The following is a 19,243-nucleotide window of genomic DNA, read 5'->3' on the forward strand; positions in this document are numbered from 1 at the left end:
GAGGGGGTACAGAAACTTTATTGATGGTATTCAAGAGAGTAGGCTCCCTAATCCTTCCAAGGGTCTGGATTGGAAACCGTTAGGGGAGACACTCAGTCACATGGGACCAGTTGGGACAGGGACTTCTCAACAGCTGAGGTCTCTCCCTCCCATGTTCTTGTTGGGGTGGGTGGTCCAGAGCTTCTTATGGAGGCCATGATCCACCACCCTGTTGCTATATTCATTGTCATCCCAGAAAATGAGTTTTACCAAGTTGTGGAGACAGGATCTTTATTAAAGTAAATAAACTGGACATGGTGTATCCACACCTGTAATCTCAGCACTTGGGAGCCTGAGGCAGAAAGATTGCATGGGTTTGAGGCTAGCTTGAAATAAATAGTGAGCCCCAGCCTGGGATATATGAGACAATGTGTTTAAAAAAAAAAAAAAAGAGCTGAGTATGGTGGTGCACACCTTTAGTCCCAGCATTGGGGAAGCAGAGGCAGCCTGGTCTACATAGCAAGTTCTAGGACAGCCAGGGCTAAATAAAGAGAACTTGTCTCAAACAACAAACAAAAGGGGACCAAGAGACAGCTTATTCTGTCAAGATGCTACTGCACCTGTCTAGTAACCTGAGTTCAATCCCTGGAACCCACCTAAGAGTAGAAGGAGAGAACCTACTCCACAAAGTTGTCCTCTGACCTCCACATGTATGCCATAGCATGTGTGCCCTCCAGCCCACATCACGCATACACATACACGCACACACACAATAATACATATTTTTAAAATAACGTATTTTATTTATTTTATGGGTGTTGTTGTTTTGCATGCATGCATGGCTGTGTAGGGGTGTTGGGATCCATGAAAGTGGAGTTGCAGACAGCTGTGAGATGTCATGTGAGTACTGGCCATTGAACCTGGGGCCTCTGGAAGAATAGACAGTGCTCTTAACTGCTGAGCCATCTTTCCAGCTCAATAAGTATTTTTGGTGGCGCACACCTTTAATCCCAGCACTCAGATAGCAGAGGCAGGTGGATCTCTGCGAGTTCGAGGTCCACCTGGTCTATAGAGTGAGTTTCAGGATAGGTAGGGCTGTTACAGAGAAACTCTGTCTCAAAAAAAACTAAGGTGGCAGAAGCTCAACTGGATAAATGTTAAAATCTAACCTAAAATGTCTAGTCTAAAAAGAAAGGGTTTGGACACAGATACACACGTGAGGATGTCATGTGAAGATGAAGGCAAACACACAGGGATTTTCCTACAGGTCAGGAAACAACAAAAATCCCCTGTCAAGCCACCAGGAGCTGAGACAGCCATGGGATAGATTTCTCAAGTCTTCAGAAGTGCCACCAGACTACTTGGTTTCAGACTCCTGGCTAATAAAATAAATGTCTGCTGCTCAAGCCACCTAGCGTGTGACATACACAGTGTTTTGACAGCCCAGTGCTAGCATGCTAATATAGGTATACAGTGTTTTGAAACCTGTTACTACCCGTCTCCAAACGTTAAAAAAAAAAATCCCCAGTGTGGCTGCTACCAGAACAGTTACTTCCTTAATTTCTGGATGTGCCTAGAGGACTCTAGCTGAGTTTAGCTTCTCCCAGTGCCCTGCAAGTCTCATTAGCACACAGCACTGCTCTGTGGCAGATTTGTCTCTAACCATGTCTATGCTGTCTAACATGCTTCAACAGTCTAACATGGCTTCAACATGGGACAGGGTGAACATTGCACTCATTTAGCTGTTTCATTTTCTTTGTGGTTTTGTATATGGTTGATGCATGTGTGTGTAGGTGTGTGTGCACAAGTGCATGCCTCTGTGTGTGCCTCTATGTAGCTGGTGATTTTTCTTGCCCTGCCAGGTTCTGCCTCCCTGCTTCAGCCCCAAATAAGTACACAAAGACTCACATTAATTATTAAACTGTTGGCTGATGACTAGGGCTTCTTTCTTATTGGCTAGCTCTGTCTTACTTATTAACCCATTTCTATTAATCTAAGTGTTTCCATGTGGTCTCGGCTTACTGGAGAATGTCCAGACCTTTTACTCCTTTGTCGACTACATGGCAACAGCATAGCAACAGTGTTTGGTGGGCGCTCTCTGCCTACCTTTCCCAGAATTCTCCTTGTCCTAGTCCTGGCATCTTCCTGCCTCATTGGCCAGACAGTGTTTTATTCATCAACCAATAAGAGAAACATCTATGTGAGGCCAAAGTTTTATATGTAACTTATCTATAGTCATAACTAAGGAAAACTATAACCCTAACTATCTGTCTTCAACACCTTTAAAGACCACAGAAGGATAGTGTATAAACGCCAACAACAACACCTCTGAAAAGGCCTCCCTGGTTGTCCCCTGTAGCTGACTGTGCTTCCTAAAGATGGCTACAACAATGTCTCTGAGTGTCACCTGCTTTGAACAATGGACTCTGTGCAAGAGATACCATGTCAAAGCCAGGCATAGCGCTTACCTGTTCTGAAAGTCAACCACCATGCAAAAAGTGTGCCTGTGCCAAGGACACCCAGCTGCCAGCATCCAGCATCAATCCTGGGAGTGAAGAAACCATCCACTGGGATGCATGAGAAAGCAAGAGAGGTGGAATCCAGGTGGGCACAGTGCTTATTGCACATTTCTTCCCCCTCCTCCTTACCCTGAAACCGGGTGTAGGCAGAGTGTTCCTGTCCAGGCAGCTGCTTCCCAAATAACCACCCAGAGGCTTAATGCTACTTTACAAATGCTCTACCAGTAACTCAGGTCAGGCTTGTTACTAGCTAACTCTTACATTTAGATGAACCCATTTCTACTAATCTATGCGGCTTGTCCTCTAGCATCTCTTGCTCCTCAGAGGCTGACTGGTGTCTCTCTTTCTCTGTGTTCTCAGTTTGATCACCCCACCTATATGTTTTGCCTGGCCTCAAACTCACAGAGATCCGCCTGCCTGTGCTCCTGAGTGCTGGGAGTAAAGGCGTGCGCCACCAACCCAGTGGCCACAGCAACTCTTATAAAGGAAAACATTTCATTGAAGCTGGCTTAGAAGTTCAGAGACTTAGTCCTTTAGTTACAGAGGGAAGCATGGCAGCATGCAGGCAGACAAGGCGCTGGAGAGCGAGTGGAGAGCTCCACATCTGGATAGGCAGGCGGCAGGAAAAGAGTAACACTGGTATTGCTTGAGCTTCTGAAACCTCAAAGCCCATCCCTAGAGACATACGTCCTCCAGCAAGGCCACACCCACTCTGACAAGGCCACACTTCCAATGATGACACTCCCTATGAGTCAATGAGAGCCATGTTTATTCAAACCAACACAATTTATTATCATTCAGTAGGTGAGAGCTTTATACCCTGATCCACAGGCAGCAGGCAGAATGTGATGGTTTGCAAGAAAATGGCCCCCAAAGGGCGTGACACTATTAGGAGGTGTGGTCATGCTGGAGTAGGCGTGGTCTTCTTGGAGGAAGTGTGTCACTGTGGAGGCGGGCTTTGAGGACTCAGGTCATGCCCAGTGAGACACTCTACTTCGTGTGGCCTGCATATCAGCATGTAGCAGTTCCTTCTCCGGTGCCATGTCTGCCTGCATGCTGTCCTGCTCCCTGCAATGATGAAAACAGACCAAACCTCTGAAACTGTAAGCCACCCCCAATTAAATGTTTTCCTTTATAAGTTGCCTTGGTCAATGTGTCTCTTCACAGCAATAGAAACCCTAACTAAGACAGAGAGGGAGACTAGAACAGGCAAGAGCTTTTGGAGCCTCAAAGCCCATCCCTAGTGACATACCTCCATCAAGGCCACTCCCATTCCTACAAGGCCACACCTCCCTTTCCAAACAGTTCCACCAATTGGGGCTCAGTCATTCAAACATATGAGCCCATTCTCATTCTCATTCAAACCACTACACTCTTCCCAAGAAAATCAAAACACCATGGCCATTCTGAAATTCAAACATTTTCAGCAAAAATGCATGGACTATTGCCAGACGCTGGGGACAAGTGAGCAAGACCCTGCTAGGGTGGGTGGGCAGAAGTGACAGACATATCAGTAAATAGCACAATAGGTTTTTTTGTTTTGTTTTGTTTTTTATGTTAACATCCAAAGTAGTGAGTTTTATCATGGATTCTTCACTCACATATGTCATTATATTTTGTTTTCATTCATCCCTCTGCCCATCTCTTTCCGGCCCTCTTCCCCCAAAGAGTCCTTTGTTTTATTTTAATGCCAAATGTATTTTCTCTCCTTCCTCATCCCTTTCTGTCATGCATTTTTCTCTCTCTCCCCTCCTCTCTCCTTCCCTCCTTCATTTTGTTTTTCTTAAGACAGGGACTGTGTTGCCCAGACTAGCCTCAAACTCGTAATCTTCCAGCCTCAGTTTAACCAGAACAATTGAGCATTTTGAGTTTTGTACAAGAAGTGTTTTCAGAGTGACAAGGGAATCTGGGAGAAACGTCAGACATATTTGGAAGCCATGGGAGGCTTTCTGGGAAGGGGGAATGTTGATCTCCCAGCAGAGCACACAGTGGAGAGGCAGATCCAGGCCAGGGCTCCCCAGCCCTGTCCTGCTCCGTCCAGAACTTAGGTTCTCTGCAGGACTTAGGTCATGGAAGCTGCACAAGTTTCATGGGCACCGAACCAGCATCTGGCTGGTAGTAACTACTTCTGCATTTATTAGGTGCCCCATTAACCTTGTCTCTGACAGCGCTGCTGGCTCCCTGGGTTAAATCCACACTAAATACTCAATTATACACAGCACAAGCAAGCTCACTTTTGGCAGGGATTAGCTCACTTGCCCTACAAAGCATTTTTCCAATTGAATAACAATGGCGCCTTTTAACTATGTAGTGTTTTCCTCCTGGGGAACTTTTGTAGCAGGACCATCTCCCAGGGGGAGACAGAAACTGAGTACATCATCTCTGCTGAGTGAAGGGGGCTGGCCTTCTCACTATACTCCCTCGAGTCCACTCTTCCTCCAAAGCCTTGAAGCTTTCTCCATCCCCACACAGGACTCTCCAGGCAGCACCAGCCACTGAGAGAACCTTAGTCCTGAGTTCTGCTTGAGAGGAATGGCTGAGCCCTCACTGCTGACCACCTCGTGATGTATCTGTGACCTGCAACTGCTCACATGAACCTCCCACCAGCGCTGATGAAACTGAGGCAGAGAGATTGGATGGTGAATTTAGAGTTAGTTATGGATTGCTGGGTTCTGAATGTGAGGTCCCCTCAAAAGTCTCTGGCGGTGTGGGGGCGCTGGAGAGATGGCTCAGTAGTTAATTGCACTTGTTGATCTTATAGAGGACCCATGTTCAGTTTCCAGCACCCATGTAGCAGCTCCCAACTGTCTATAATTCCAATTGCAAGGGATCTGACATCCTCTTCTGACCTCTGTGAGCACAAGGAATGCATGGGGTGCAGATACGTACATGCAGGCAAAACACTCAAACACAGGCACATAACTCTCAAAACAAAAAAGACTCTTGGTGAAGGTTTGTTTCCCAGTGTGTTCGAGCAAGTTCAGAGCTGGGTTTTGGAGAAGTGATTGGATCTTGAGGACTCTCCATCCACTGATGGATTTATAATTTGATGATGCTGTTTGGGGAAAAGGGGAGATTAGGAGGTGGAGCCTACTTGAAAGAAATAGATCACTGGGAGGAGCATGGTGGAGCTTGGTAGGAACAGGCCTGATGGGAGTAGGCCTGGGAAAGAAATGTTGTCTCTAGCTGCTTCCTGTATCTCCCCATGCTTTCCTAACTGCCAGGTGAGCAGCTCTGCTCCACCACACCTTCTCTGTGGTGATGCCAGCCCATAGCCATGGGGCCAAGCAACCATGGACCAAAACCTCTGAAGCTCTGAGCCAAAATCAGTCTTCCTTTAGACTGTTTCCCTCCGGCATCTGTCTCAGTGACAGTCTGATTAACACTAAAGGATTCAAAGGACTCAAAGGCTAAGCCACAAACAAACCTGCAATTCATTCATCCAGTAGGCATGTGTTGGGTGTATATTTTTTAAATTTCTTTATATTATTTTGTTTTATGTGTGTTTTGCCTGCGCGTAGGTATGTGTAACACACGTGTGTGCCTTGTGTCCTCAGAGGTCAGAAGAAGGAAGTTATTGGGTCCCCTGGAACTGGAGTTGCCCACTGTTGTGGTGGATGCTGGGAACTGAACCCAGTCCTCTGCAGGAGCAACAAGAGCCAGCTCTTCGGACTGGAGCACCTAACTCTATGGCCAGCACTTGCTAGGGAAACATCAATGAAGGAAACACGATCCCCGCCTTTACAAATTATCATTTAGCAAGGAAGATGGACTTGAAGTTCCTCCACAGAAGATTACTTATTTACCACACACACAGAGTGGTGTTAACAGGATTTTGTGTGTATGTGTCTGCACATGTGGAGGTCAGAGGTCAACCTCTGGTGGGGCTTTTCAGAAACCATCTGTTTTGTTTGTTTTTAAGTGATAGAAATAGAAGCAGTTTATTTTTTTATCTCATTTACCTATTTACTCATTTTTATCTTAGTGTTTCTGTGTCTACGTGGACATTCGTGTTTGTGTGAGTGCGGGTGTGCACATGTAGGGGCTGGAAATCAGTCCCATGTGTCAGGCCTTAATGTCCACTGTATTTGAGACAGAGCTGCAGTGTAAACCAGGGTAGGTGGTCCACGGGCCTCCAGGGTTTCTCCAGTCTCTGCCTCCCTTCTCACTGTAGGAGCACTAGGATTTCAAACCTCATCCTGCTTCAAATGGGGTCTAGGGATCCAAACTCAGGTCCTCAGGCTTGCACAGCAAGCCAGTCACCTCACAAGCCCAGATGTTTATTAAAGAGATGGATGCTCCCCAGGGCAGGAGTGGTCTAAAGAGCTGGAACAGCACTGGGACCCGGGATTTGCCAATTCAGATAGACTCCAGGGACCACCCCTCACCTCCACCTCATCTTCACGCCGATTGCAAACAGACTGCATCTTTCTTTTTTTAAATAATTTATTGGTACTTTGCCTACACAGATGTCTGTGTGAGAGTGTCAGATCTTGGCATTATAGACAGTTTTTAGCTGCCATATGGGTGCTGGGAATTAAACCCCAGGTCCTCAGAGCTCTTAATCGATGAGCCATCTCTTCAGCCCAACAGCTGGCTTCTTGTGCATGTTCTAGAGATGAATTCAGGTACTCATTCAAGCTTTTGAAGGAAGAACTCTATACAGTCAAGACATGATACAGTTAGGAAAAGAAGTCAGATCTCTGGGTGTTCTCTCTCTCTTTGGGGATCAGCAACTCTTCTCTTATTTTTATATTTCGTAGTTAAGCAATGCAGGAGGATGCCTACATGTTCTTTGGAAATATTCACAGGGTGCATCTTTCTCTGAGTCATGGATTTTCCAGCTACAAAAATAGGAGCAAAAGTAGCAATAACAGCCACGCATGGTGGCGCATGTTTTTAATCCCAGTACTTGGGAGGCAGAAGCAGGAGAATCTCTGTGAGTTTAAGGCCAGCCTGGTCTACAGAGTGAGATCCAGGAAACCATGTCTCAAGAAAAAACAGCAATAAAATAACAATAACAAAAGACCTGAAGCAACTCATATAGCCACCCATAGGGGACTGTTAGAAAGAAAATGGCGCATCTCTACAATGGACTATGTAGCTTTTTAAACGCATGGTACACGCCAAACATGGTAATGCATGCTTGCAATGCCAACGGAGGAAGGAGGGTTTTGAGATCAGCCTGGACTACATTCTGAGACTCTGTTTGAAACAAAACATAAACCAGAAAGCAGGAGGCGGTTTGGAATGCTGGAGAAGGGTCCTTCAGGCAAATTATAGGAAAGGAGGCAGGCCCAGAGGTAAAGGAGTAGCTTTACAATGCACACAGGTGTCCAGCAAGGATGTACAAGAAACACGGAAGGGTCCCTCCAGGAAGGAGACCTAGTACCTACAGCCTGGAGGAGGCTTCCTGGGGTTGGTTGCTTTGTTTAGAGGGAGTCTGGTATCATAGCCCAGTCTGGTCAACCTGCTTCAATGTCCCCTGTGCTGGGGTTACAGATGCCATTACACCCAGCACAAAACTTAATACATTTGTTTATTTTATTCTGTTCTATTCTGTTTTGTAGAGACAGGATCTCATGTAGATCACACCAGCTGAAGCTAGTCTTGAACTCCTAACCTTTCTGTCTCTACTTCCCAAGTGCTGAGAATACAGGCATGTGTCACACATTAATGTTGTTTTGTACCTATGGGTTTTATATTGTATTCATGTATGTTCCTGGAAGGTATATATTAAGCAGTCTAAGATAAAAAAAATGTAATATTTTTAAATCTGAACTCATATGTGCTTGTAAGGTGTCCATGGAGATCAGAAGAGAATGTCAGATCCCTTGGAGCTGGAGTTACAGGCAGTTATGAGCTACCTGAGAACTGAACGTGGGTCCTCTGGAAACATTAAGTTCTAGTCTCTCCAGCCCGAGAAAATTTGCATATAACATTTAGGTGAGGGGGGGGGGAGTCAGTCCCTCTCCCTGTTCCCATCAGCCTTCCGAACAATGACATTGTTATTTTCAAAAGAAAGGTTGCATACATCAGCCTCTGGGAGGATCTAGAAAGATTAGGACATGTGTTGCTTACACTGAGATGACAGAGGACTAAAAGGCCGAGCAGGAAATGGAGAAAAGAGGAGGGAGACGGGGGGGGGGGGGGGGGGGGGACACAAAGAGGCTCTGCCTACATACAATGACCTCCGAGTGAAAAATCCGTAATTACTTTAGTGCCCCTGAGACCCCAAGCTACTTGTATTGCCTGCTTCTTTGTTGCCAGCTGCCAGGTTGTCATGGTAATGTAATAACCTCTGATAAGCTTATTTTTGATTCTGAAAACATTTTAAATAAAAGCAAATACCAGTAATCTGCAGACGAGCTGCAGTGAGAGAAATGTTCATGGGAGAGGAAACATCAGGGTGGACCTTGTGGGACTGAAACCTGTCTTAAAGTTAGTGGAATGAACAGAGAGCAGAGGGTCAGAAACCCGGGCTGCCATCTGAAGTGCCAGAGGCCAGTTCAGCCATCATTCCCTGCTCCGGTAGGTCAGATAGATGCCTGTGGTGCTTTGATATAGTTCCCAGTATGTGCACCGAGTGACAGTTGGAGCCACATTTGAAAAACCACTGGGCTGATGGCTCTGTCCTGGGCTCTGTGAGTCCAGCCTCCACTTGCTCTAGATACATCTACCCCTCTCCATGGGTCTTCTCTACCACCAAGAGGCACAACGTCTTAACATCCTTACAAGAGTTATCAGCAGACACCTTGGAGGCCAACAACTTTCAGGGCGGCTTCCAAAGCAGAAGTCTACACCAGTATAGACAGGTGGATGAGAAGGCTCGCTGGTGCCAAGCTGGTCTTGCTAGAACTCTGGATGACCAGCATGGACCACTGGGCCACAGAGAAGATGGTTGTGCATTATGAGTCAAGTAAGGAAGCATCAGAGCTGGCTGGAAAGGACTTGGAAGTGATGGAAGTTGTCTTCAGGAACCACAGTTGACCTCAGTGGGATTCTGATTTCCCACAGAAATGGATGTGAGGGCCAACAGGTCTAAAAGCCTATCTCATCCAACACACACAGCTTTCTGAGTAGAAGCATAGTTGAGCCTCAGTGCTACCGACTAAGGAAGAAGGTTCACTACAAATTCCAGGTCAATGATACCTGAGCTTAAAGCAAACTTAACATCAATAGCAATGAAAAACCAGGGTTGAGGTTGTGACTGGGTTTGTAGAGCACAAAGCCCTGGGTCCCATCCTTAGCACCACATAAGCCTGGTGTAATAGAGCACACCTGGAATCCTAATATTGGGATTGGGGTGGGCAAAGTCATGAATAACAGGAGCTCAAGATCATCTTTGGCTACAAAGCAAGTTTAAAGCCAGCCTGGGCTACATGAGACTCTGTCTCAAAATTAATTAATTAATTATAAAATAAAATTAAATGAAAATCTTAACTTTAAAGAAGAGACAAGTACATGGAGAGCTATTATGGTGGTGAGCATAGCTTTTTGTTTTGTTTTTAAGGGTCTAAATATAATGGTTTGTTGGAAACAGGCATGCAAGGGAGAAGAGCAGGGTGTACTAGGGTCTGAACAGAGGCTTGCCTGGGGCAGAGCTGCCTCTTTGAAGAGGACTGGATGGGCTGGAGACAGCAGGGCCCACCGGAGGACTGGAAACAGAAGCGGGAACAGCTGGAGCAGAGGGTCAGCGAGTCTCCTCTCTCCAGATGCTGCAGCCTGTGGGAGGCAGGACCCTGGAACAGGCTTCTCTTCCGGCCCAGGACAGAGTCTGTTCTGTTTCTCGCCCACTCTGTCTGGCTCCCCTCCAACACCAGTTCTTAAGGCTCTAGTCAAATGCAATTGCACAGACCCCTGTCCCAGGATCCAGAAACAGAGGGCAGCAAAATCTGCCATCTTCTGCCAGCCCTCTCTCCTCTAGCTCCATGTCAGTCCCCAATTCCTGGCAGCCACCCATCAAATCCTTTCCTTGCTATGGTGTGTGTGTGTGTGTGTGTGTGTGTGTGTGTGTGTGTGTGTGAGACAGGGGGACATTGGACAGTCATTTTAGCTGATTTGTACAATTTGTTTCCTGGGCTTCGGGCAACCCACTCCATCTGCGGATGGCTGTGAGCAGTTTCCAAGAGCCATGCCTTCTTAACCACCTCCCAGGAACTCTCCAAGGGCTGCCTTTCATTCTCTTCCCAGGGGTCAGCAAAGTACAGCCCTGGATGTATCCGAAGCACGAACCAGCCTAATAAGCTCAGGGCATCTCCATGGCATCCTTCATCTAGCTTATTGGAGCGTTCTGCAAATGCAGCAGAACATCGAACCGAATCCCAGGAAGACTTTCTGAACCCCGGGAGTCACATGCCATTTTATTAGGTAGTTTATTGTCTACCACCCTCAGTTCACAAATCAGTTCCAAGATAGGATCTAACTTGCCCAAAGTTGAGGAGTAAGTTTAGAGAAAGTCTGAACTGAGAAACAAACTCTTCTGCTGCCCCTGTTGAGGGACGAGTCCTCACCGATCAGTACATAGGAAATCACAGACCTCCAAGGAGGAGCCATTTGACTAACTGCCCTTACCTATGAAATGCACAGAATTGCACGCCTGAATAGGAAATGAGTCCGTGAATCTGTTTTGTTATATTTAGTTGCTTTTTGTTGCTATTCCTCATTTATTATTTTTATCTGATTGGTTTCTCTTCAGACCTGGTTCCCATTTCTCATTTATAACTAAAGGCGCTTGGGTGAGGAAAAGGAAGTCAGCAAGAGTATTCTCTTTCATATTCTGCAAATGTTTCTATACCTCCAGTCCCCCTCCCCCCTTTGAAAATTACATTTTCTTCCCAGGGCCTGACAAGCTTCTAAAATCCCCTGCTTTTCCAATCTCCTCCTCGCCTTGGCTGTAATTATCTTGGGAGAATTTAAATTCCTTATCATGGGTTTGTGACAGTGCCAGCTTAAGTACAGACAGCCTAAGCTTCCATTCTGAGGTCTTGTCTAACTGCCCTCAATAGATTTCTTTAATATGAATTATTGTTAGATTTTTTTAAAGGGTGATAATGGATTGTGACTATGTTAAAGAAAGCACCCTTATCTTTTTTTAAAGATATATACTGAAATATTTACCAGTGAAATGATACAAAGTCTGAGATTTGCTTCAAAACTGTCTGGTGGGGGAGATGATGAATGCCACACTTGCTCACTAAAGCTGCTAGTCTCCCTGGCTTTCTCTCACAGTGCTGGGGATGGAACTCAGGACCTCATGCATGCTCTGTAGGGCTCTGCCACTAAGCGATTTGGCTACCTCTCTTTCAGGGACCTCTTTGCTTCCTCTCCTTTATCCTCTTCCCCAGGCTTTGGAACTGTTACATTGTGAATTTGGGGTGGGATTGTCTCTGGGAGACTCAGCAGAGGAGACAATCTGAGCACTAGAGCACACGATCCTACTTCCATCCCCATGGGCTCAGGGCTCATGCGCCAGTCACTCGCTCATGTGGGTCCTAATAACCTCATCAGCAAAGCAGAAAGGCTGAGAGAAAGCAGCTCGCTTTCCTGCTGGAGTCTTTTCTTCTTCTGACTTCATTATTAGTGTGTGTGTGGAGGCCAGGCGATAACTTTGCAGGATTGGTTCTCTTCTTCCACCTTATGTAGGCCCCAGGGATCAAACTCAGGCGGCCAGGCTTGCACAGCATGGGTCTTGACCTGCTGAGCCATCTCGATGGCCTGGATTCTCTTTTTCTACTTCAGCTTTACCCACCTTGAAGGTAGATGTAATTTCTCCAAGGTCTCCCATGACTCCCAAGTCCTTTCAAGAAGGGAGGTCCAAGCTCTGGATCAGATTTGACTACCTGCTGCCACCCAGGGCTTCTTGGAGATCTGAAGACATTCCAACCATGACACATGCAAATTGAAGCTTGCCATGCCCCTCTTACTCTGATCCCACAAACATCCTGACCCTCTCCCCAGTCATCCCAGAGATGACCTGAAACTCACAGAGATCTGCCTGCCTCTGCCTTGCAAGCGAGGGACTAAATGTGTGTACCACTATGTACCTCTTGACCTTTTAAGCCTATAATTTAAAAAGTAAAGGTGGAGGAGGGATTGAGGAAGATACCTGATGCTGACCTCTGGCTTTTGCCCATGCACACACATGCACATGTATGTGCAACACACAGGAACATATACACGTATATGCACAAGTATCTGCAACACACACACACACACACACACCACTCACAAAAGATTGAGGACCCTCCCTTCAGCCACAGGAAGTGTCATGCCCCTGGCCTTTGCTCTTGCTGGACTGAATTTCTCACTTTCTTTGAGACCTGCTCTCTTTGCTGTATCCCTCACGGAGCCTTTTGTGCTGGCTGACAAAGTGAACCTGCACCCACTCTGCTCCACCAGCACCCAAACACACTTCTGTCATAGACTGTGCACATCATGCTGGGAGTGATTTTCTGCTTGCCTTCTTGTCTAGAGCAAGCCCCAGAACACCAGCCCCCACCCCCAACATAGCACATAGCACAGATCAGTGCTCCATAGGTATCGGTTCATTTGATCGTGTCTTATTCTTTCTTGGTTCCTGACCCCTAAGCACAGTGCTTAGCACCAGTGGGTACTGTCTGATGGGAAGATTATCCAAGAATGGATGAAAGCATGAAGGGAAGATGAAACATGCAAATCAACTAGCGATGACTTCGCACTGATTATCGTTCTGGAAAGCTTGTCTATATGAGGGACCGTCACCAATCTAACGGGTCTGAACCTGGGTCTATGGGCTCTAGGTTTCATGAAATCACTACATCTCTTTTAAAACTGTTTATGACATTTAAGTCGGGGAAACCTGTGGGCATTTGTTCTCTCGAATCACCTTGTGGGTCTGGGATCAAACTCCCGGGCCAGTCATCAGGTTTGGCAAACACCTTTACCTGCTGAGCCATCTCTCCACTCCCGCTGTAATGAGCTATGTGAAATGCACAGAACCATCTTCCGCCACAGCACCCCTGTCACGAACTGTTGGGAAATTTAAGTACTTGTCCCTTACAGCTCTCTTCTCCCGACCCAGATGTAGAACTTCCGTGCAAACAAAGTTGAGCAAACAAGGTTGTTTTCAAAACTTTCCTGTGCGTAGAGCAGGTGCCTTGACCCCAGATGTGGGTGGTGCATGGCTTCCTCCTATGCTTAGCCCATCCCCTGGCTTGGGTATATAAGCCCATTACTCTCTGTAATAAACAGTGGTGGTGGCAGCAGCTTCTTTACTTCTCATGGTGGTCTGTTAGGTGTTTCAATCCCGACACCCTCCGCCAAGCTTGGTACTCTGGCTGTGCAGGCACAGCAATGAACCATGGGGAAGTCTTACGTATCATACTTGGCACTCCACCAGGCCTAGAGACCCCCACTGACACCACTCCATGGGAAGTCTGCTACTTGTTGTGGGGCTGGAGAAAAATCAGCATTAAGGTGTTGTAGCTGGACCAGGCCCCATTTACTGTCTGTGAGCAGCTGGACATACCATCCCATATCTCCATTGTTCGGCTTCTTCCATCCTAATCCCAGGTTGCTGATGGTAAAGTCATGTATGCTGTATGACTAACAGGTGTGTGTCACCACCCTGTGCGGTAATTCAGGACATCTGGAGTCCAGTAAATGACAGCTAACTGCTGGCCCCAGGTGCATAGGACTAGAGCAGCAAGCTGGGTCCTAGCAATGAATTCGGGTTTCTGGAGTTTAGTAGCAGAACTTCCAGGGAGCCAGGAGTGAATGGGACTGTGTGTGGCAGGGCTGATCTTGGCTAAATGACTGGGAGAGGGTGAAAGTTGGGCTGGCAGATTGGGGCTCTGAGGGGGAACTCGGACACCCTGCTTCTGGTGGCTGGTGCCGGGCGTCTGGGTCCCTTAACTGAAGTGGAAACACAAAGGGGAAATGAGGCCATATTGTAACCCTGAGGATTTTTATGTCATGGGAAACTGGGAACTGGAGACTCAGACAGGGCTTTGGATTTTGCCTGTGATAGGAAAATAATTAACTTCCTCTTTGTGTCTGTAGGACCCATTGTCACTAAGACGTGCTAACACCAAGACTTGAGTGAGCAGTGGGGATTCCAGGAAGCCCCCTCCTACCTACTGTTTCTGAGGTGTGCTGAGAGCTGTGGCTGATAGACTTGGGTCCTGAGGCAGGGCCTGGGTCAGGGTGATATCTGGGCTCCCCTAAGTGGAAACCTAAGAACCTAGATAGGAGTTGGGAAGAGAAAGATGAGGGGACTCGGGTGACAAAGTGAAGGGCAGCATGGCAGATCTGACCTGAACCTGCTTTGTTAGTCCTGGGATTTCATGAGGAACAAAGCCTTTCTCTGGGAGCAAGGAGCCTCTGGCATTGGAAACAAAGGCCGACACCACCAAAGACTGGGGAACAGTGCCACCTCCTGGCTGCATGCGGCTATGACCCTCCTCCCCAGACAGAACCGCCGGGTTTAGGGAGACCATCCCGTGTGCCCGCCGTCTTAGTACCCTGAAATAAAGATATTAGCGACCCATGATGAGCCTGAGATTCTGCTTTTTTACCAAACCCTCCTCCCTGCCGATACACCTGCTATTGGAACCATACTCTGATTAGAAAACTTTGGAGATTCGGTAATGGATCAGCTTTGGTCCCTAGCATCTGGAGGGGCTTAGAGAAAGAAAGCCCAGTATAAAATCATCCAATCCCAAGGAGATCAGGCAAGGAGAACGTTTCTTGGAGACGAGGCAGCCGGAAGTAGGGACAGCATCCCAATGGCATGATGCTTGCATTAACTCTACTCACCCTACAGCCTGCCTGGTGGACATTCATGGTTCATAGTCCAAATTCCACAGGTGAGGTATTTCCAAGCTAGGAGAATTCTGGAACTGCTACTTAAGAGGGCAGCACTTCCAAGTAACCCAGAGGTGTTATACATCATCTCCCAGACCACCCCTTCCCTGGCTTACTCCATTACTGAGACTCAAATCTATGGAATTTATGACCCAGTGCATTCCAGACACGTGGCACATCAGTGAGCTACATTTCCAGCCTCGCCCTACTCCCCCTTTAAATTTAAACTTTTTATTTTCAGAATTATCTATGCTGGCCTTGAGCTCACTCGCAGCCCCCAGGTGGTCCTTGATTTTGCTAAGAAGCTGGAGTTAGAGGACAATACCACTAGGCAAGGCTTGACTTCACCTCATCACTCAGTCAGAAGCTTGTCTAACCCGGAGAAGGGACCAACCAGCCTAGTTTATAGAAAAAGAAACTAAGGCTCAGAGACGCCAAGTGACTTTGTCTGGGGCCACCCAGAAAGCCCATAGCAGCCAACATTGACGCCTGCTCTGACAACGCACATGTGCACCCACGTGACACTTGCCGCGGCTGACTCCACAAACAGATCCCCGAAGGGCAGGAGGGAGGGTCAAGGGAATAGGGAAGTCTAGGGTCTGCGCCTCCCCTTCTCCTGCACAGTGGCCTGGGGCCGGCTGGGAATGCTTCCATCCTTCAGAAAAGACATGAAACAGTGTTTACAAAGCTGGGTCTGAGGTGCGCGGATAGGCCCCCTTTGTTGTCGGGCTCCCCCTCTCCATCACCCAGACCCTGCTTTCAGCAGCCTCCTCTTTGATAGGCTGGTTCTCACACACTGGAAATTTGCAACACAAATGTGCAGCCTGTCTCCCTCTCAGCCCCAGCCTTTGGGGTCCTTTTAGAATCTGCACCTCTGGGGGGTGGTGCTTTCTTTCTTTCTTTTTTTTTTTCCAGCTCAAGCCCGGGGGACCCTAGACACAGCCGAGATCACTAAGTAAGGCTGAGTTAAAAGTGCATCTTGGGAAAGAGCCAGCCCTGAGCGAGGCCAGCCAGAGTAGAGTGGTGGGAATCGGAGGTGGAGGCTGGATTTTCATTCTCAGGACTCTTTCTGGCTTTCTCTCTCCATCCTCTTAGTGGGCTAAGGAGCAAGTAAAGCTCCCTAACCATGCTGCCTGGCCTTCTGAGCTCAGGGCTGGTTAAAAACTGTACCTGTCTGTCTCTGCTTCTTCACTGGGGAGTTAGGTGCCATGATCCTCACCGTGCAAGTTTCACACATAGGGCAGAGCACTGTTCCATCTAAATCCATTGGCCACCGAAGCCAGTGTGCCTGTTTTAACACACACACACACACACACACACACACACACACACCACACCACACACACACACACCACACCACACACACACCACACCACACACACACCACACATACACACACACACACACACACACACACCGCTGTTTGATGAGGCGATTTCAGTTTAAAGCGGCCATCCCTTCCCCCCAATTCTTGAGCACTCTTGTGTGTTTTTGCAATTGAAGCTCCTGCTTCCCACAGCCCTCTGGAGAGGAGTGCTGGGTCCCCTACTTCTCAAGGCCCAAATGCTGGGCAAAGGACAGAGACCCACACACATTCCCATAAAGGCAGAGATGAGAACCTGGCCCTCAGGACAGCTAATCCAGAGAGTGCTGTAGGCTCCAACAGGGCCTAATTAGGTGTTTGCTGGGCATTTGTTTGTTTTGTTTGGTCTGATTTGGTTTTTCTGAGACAGAGTTTCTGTGTGTGGTCCTGGCTGTCCTGGAACTTGCTCTATAGACCAGGCTGGCCTCCAACTCACTCTCTGAGATTCATCTCCCTCTGCCTCCCAAGGGCTGGGATTCAAGGCCTATGCTGCCACCTACCCACAAGATGGAAATTTGTAAAAGAAGGAAATAGATGCTCACTCACCTAAGACCTGGCCAGACAGTGCTCCTAGCCCTCTCTTCCTCCGCTCCCTTTTTTTTTTTTTTTTTTTTTTTTTTTTTTTTGTGTGTGTGTGTGTGTATACCTTTTGTGCACATACCTCTGTGTGAATAACCCAGCAGGCACGTGTCACAGAGAACCTACTGAGGTCAGAGGACAACTTTTGGGAACTGGTTCTCTCTTTCTATCATAGGTCCCAGGGATAGGACTCAGATTCTTATACAACAAGCACTTTCAGTCTCTGAGCCATTTCACCTTTGGAAGGTTTTTAAATATTTAAAATAGTCTCCCCCACTTTTTTTTTTTTTTTTTTTTGGAGACAGGGTTTCTCTATATTGTTTTGGAGACTGTCCTGGAATTAGCTCTGTAGACCAGGCTGGCCTTGAACCCACAGAGATCCGCCTACCTCTGTCTCGCCAGTGCTGGAATCAAAGGCGTGCGCCAACACCGCCTGGCTCAAAATATTCTTATTACAAAATCCAGCAGTTCTGCTTCTAGAACTCTCCAAGAGCAATGGATGTGTCCATTCTCACTAAATATCAAAAGAGCAGTGTGTTTTAAAAATACAATTTTTTTATTTTGTGTGCCTGGGTGTTTTGCCTGCATGAGTGCACCCTTTTCCTGCTGTGCCTGTTTAGGCCAGAAGAGGGCATTGGATGCAATAGGACTGGAGTTACAGAGGGTTTGAGTCACCATGTGACAGCTGGGGATCGGGTAGGAGTCCTCTGGAAGACTAAACAGTGTTCTTGATCACCAAGCCATCTCTCTCCAGCTCTATAAAGTGATTTTTTGCTTGTTTGGGTTTTTTTGTTTGTTTGCTTGTTGTTTTTTGTTTGTTTGTTTGTTTTTGAGACAGGGTTTCTCTTTGTAGCCCTGGCTGTCCTAGAACTTACTATGTAGACCAGGCTGGCCTTGAACTCACAGAGAGTCTCCTGCCTCTGCTTCCCAAGTGCTGGGATTAAAAGCATGTGCCACCATTGTCCAGCCTGTAGAATGATACTTAGTCTATAACCTCCAACTAATTAACTTAAATGTCACTCATGGTGAGTGGATAAGCAAGCTGTCATATAGCCATACAGCAGGGAAAAAAAAGACTGAACTATTAATGCATGGATGCCCATGTGTTTGTTTCAGTGACACACTGGGGAATACCTGTCATATACTTCAATGCATAGGAATTATCAGCAAAGAAAAATAAAGACAGAAAGCAGATGGGTTCTTGCCTGGGGCTGTGGGAGTGGGTGGCAAATGGGTGGAGGGGTGTGGTCTGAGACAGCTGTGACAAAGGAGCCACAGCTGTGTATACTATGATATCCCTGAAGGACTAAAGGTCTGTAATAACTGAGTTGGGGTGCAGGCGCTCAGCGGTAGAGCACCTACTTAGCTTCCACAAAACCCTGAGTTGGACTTCCAGCACGGCAAGAGAAGAGAACCAAGTGATTGTTGTGATACTCGAGTTTACAGTGTTAGAAGCCCAGGGCTGAAGAACCCTGAGAAACCCTCAGTTTTGTGTGTGGCTCTACATGTGGAAGTCTGAGCACTGGCACCAACTGGTTCTGGCTGGCTCACTGTGCCACTGCTGCCTCTTCTTCCGATGCTAACTGACAGCGGCCACTCTGTGCCACGCCTGTTCCCTATGCACTGACATAGCGCTCTTTACTCAGGAGCTGAGCCCTGTTCCACAGGAGGAAATGGAGGTCAGGAATACGGTGGCCTGGCACGGCTGGCTTACAATTCCCTCTGGGTTAAACCCTGATTCTCATAACTTCCCCAGCGCTCCTTGAGTCTTGCATCTGCACCCAGCCCAGAGTCTGGCCACTCATGAGGTCAGCTGTCTTCAGGGCCAGGGTGGGTTTCTTTGGCTGGACTTTTTACCCTACACCTCCTACCTGCCCAAGAGGCCATTCCTCTGAGGATCGGAACAGCCTCAACTGTCCCAACCACATGTCTGTTGCTAGGACCCATCAGTCCATTT

The sequence above is a fragment of the Phodopus roborovskii genome, unplaced genomic scaffold (genome assembly GCF_943737965.1).
Source record: "Phodopus roborovskii unplaced genomic scaffold, PHOROB, whole genome shotgun sequence".
NCBI lineage: Eukaryota > Metazoa > Chordata > Mammalia > Rodentia > Cricetidae > Phodopus > Phodopus roborovskii.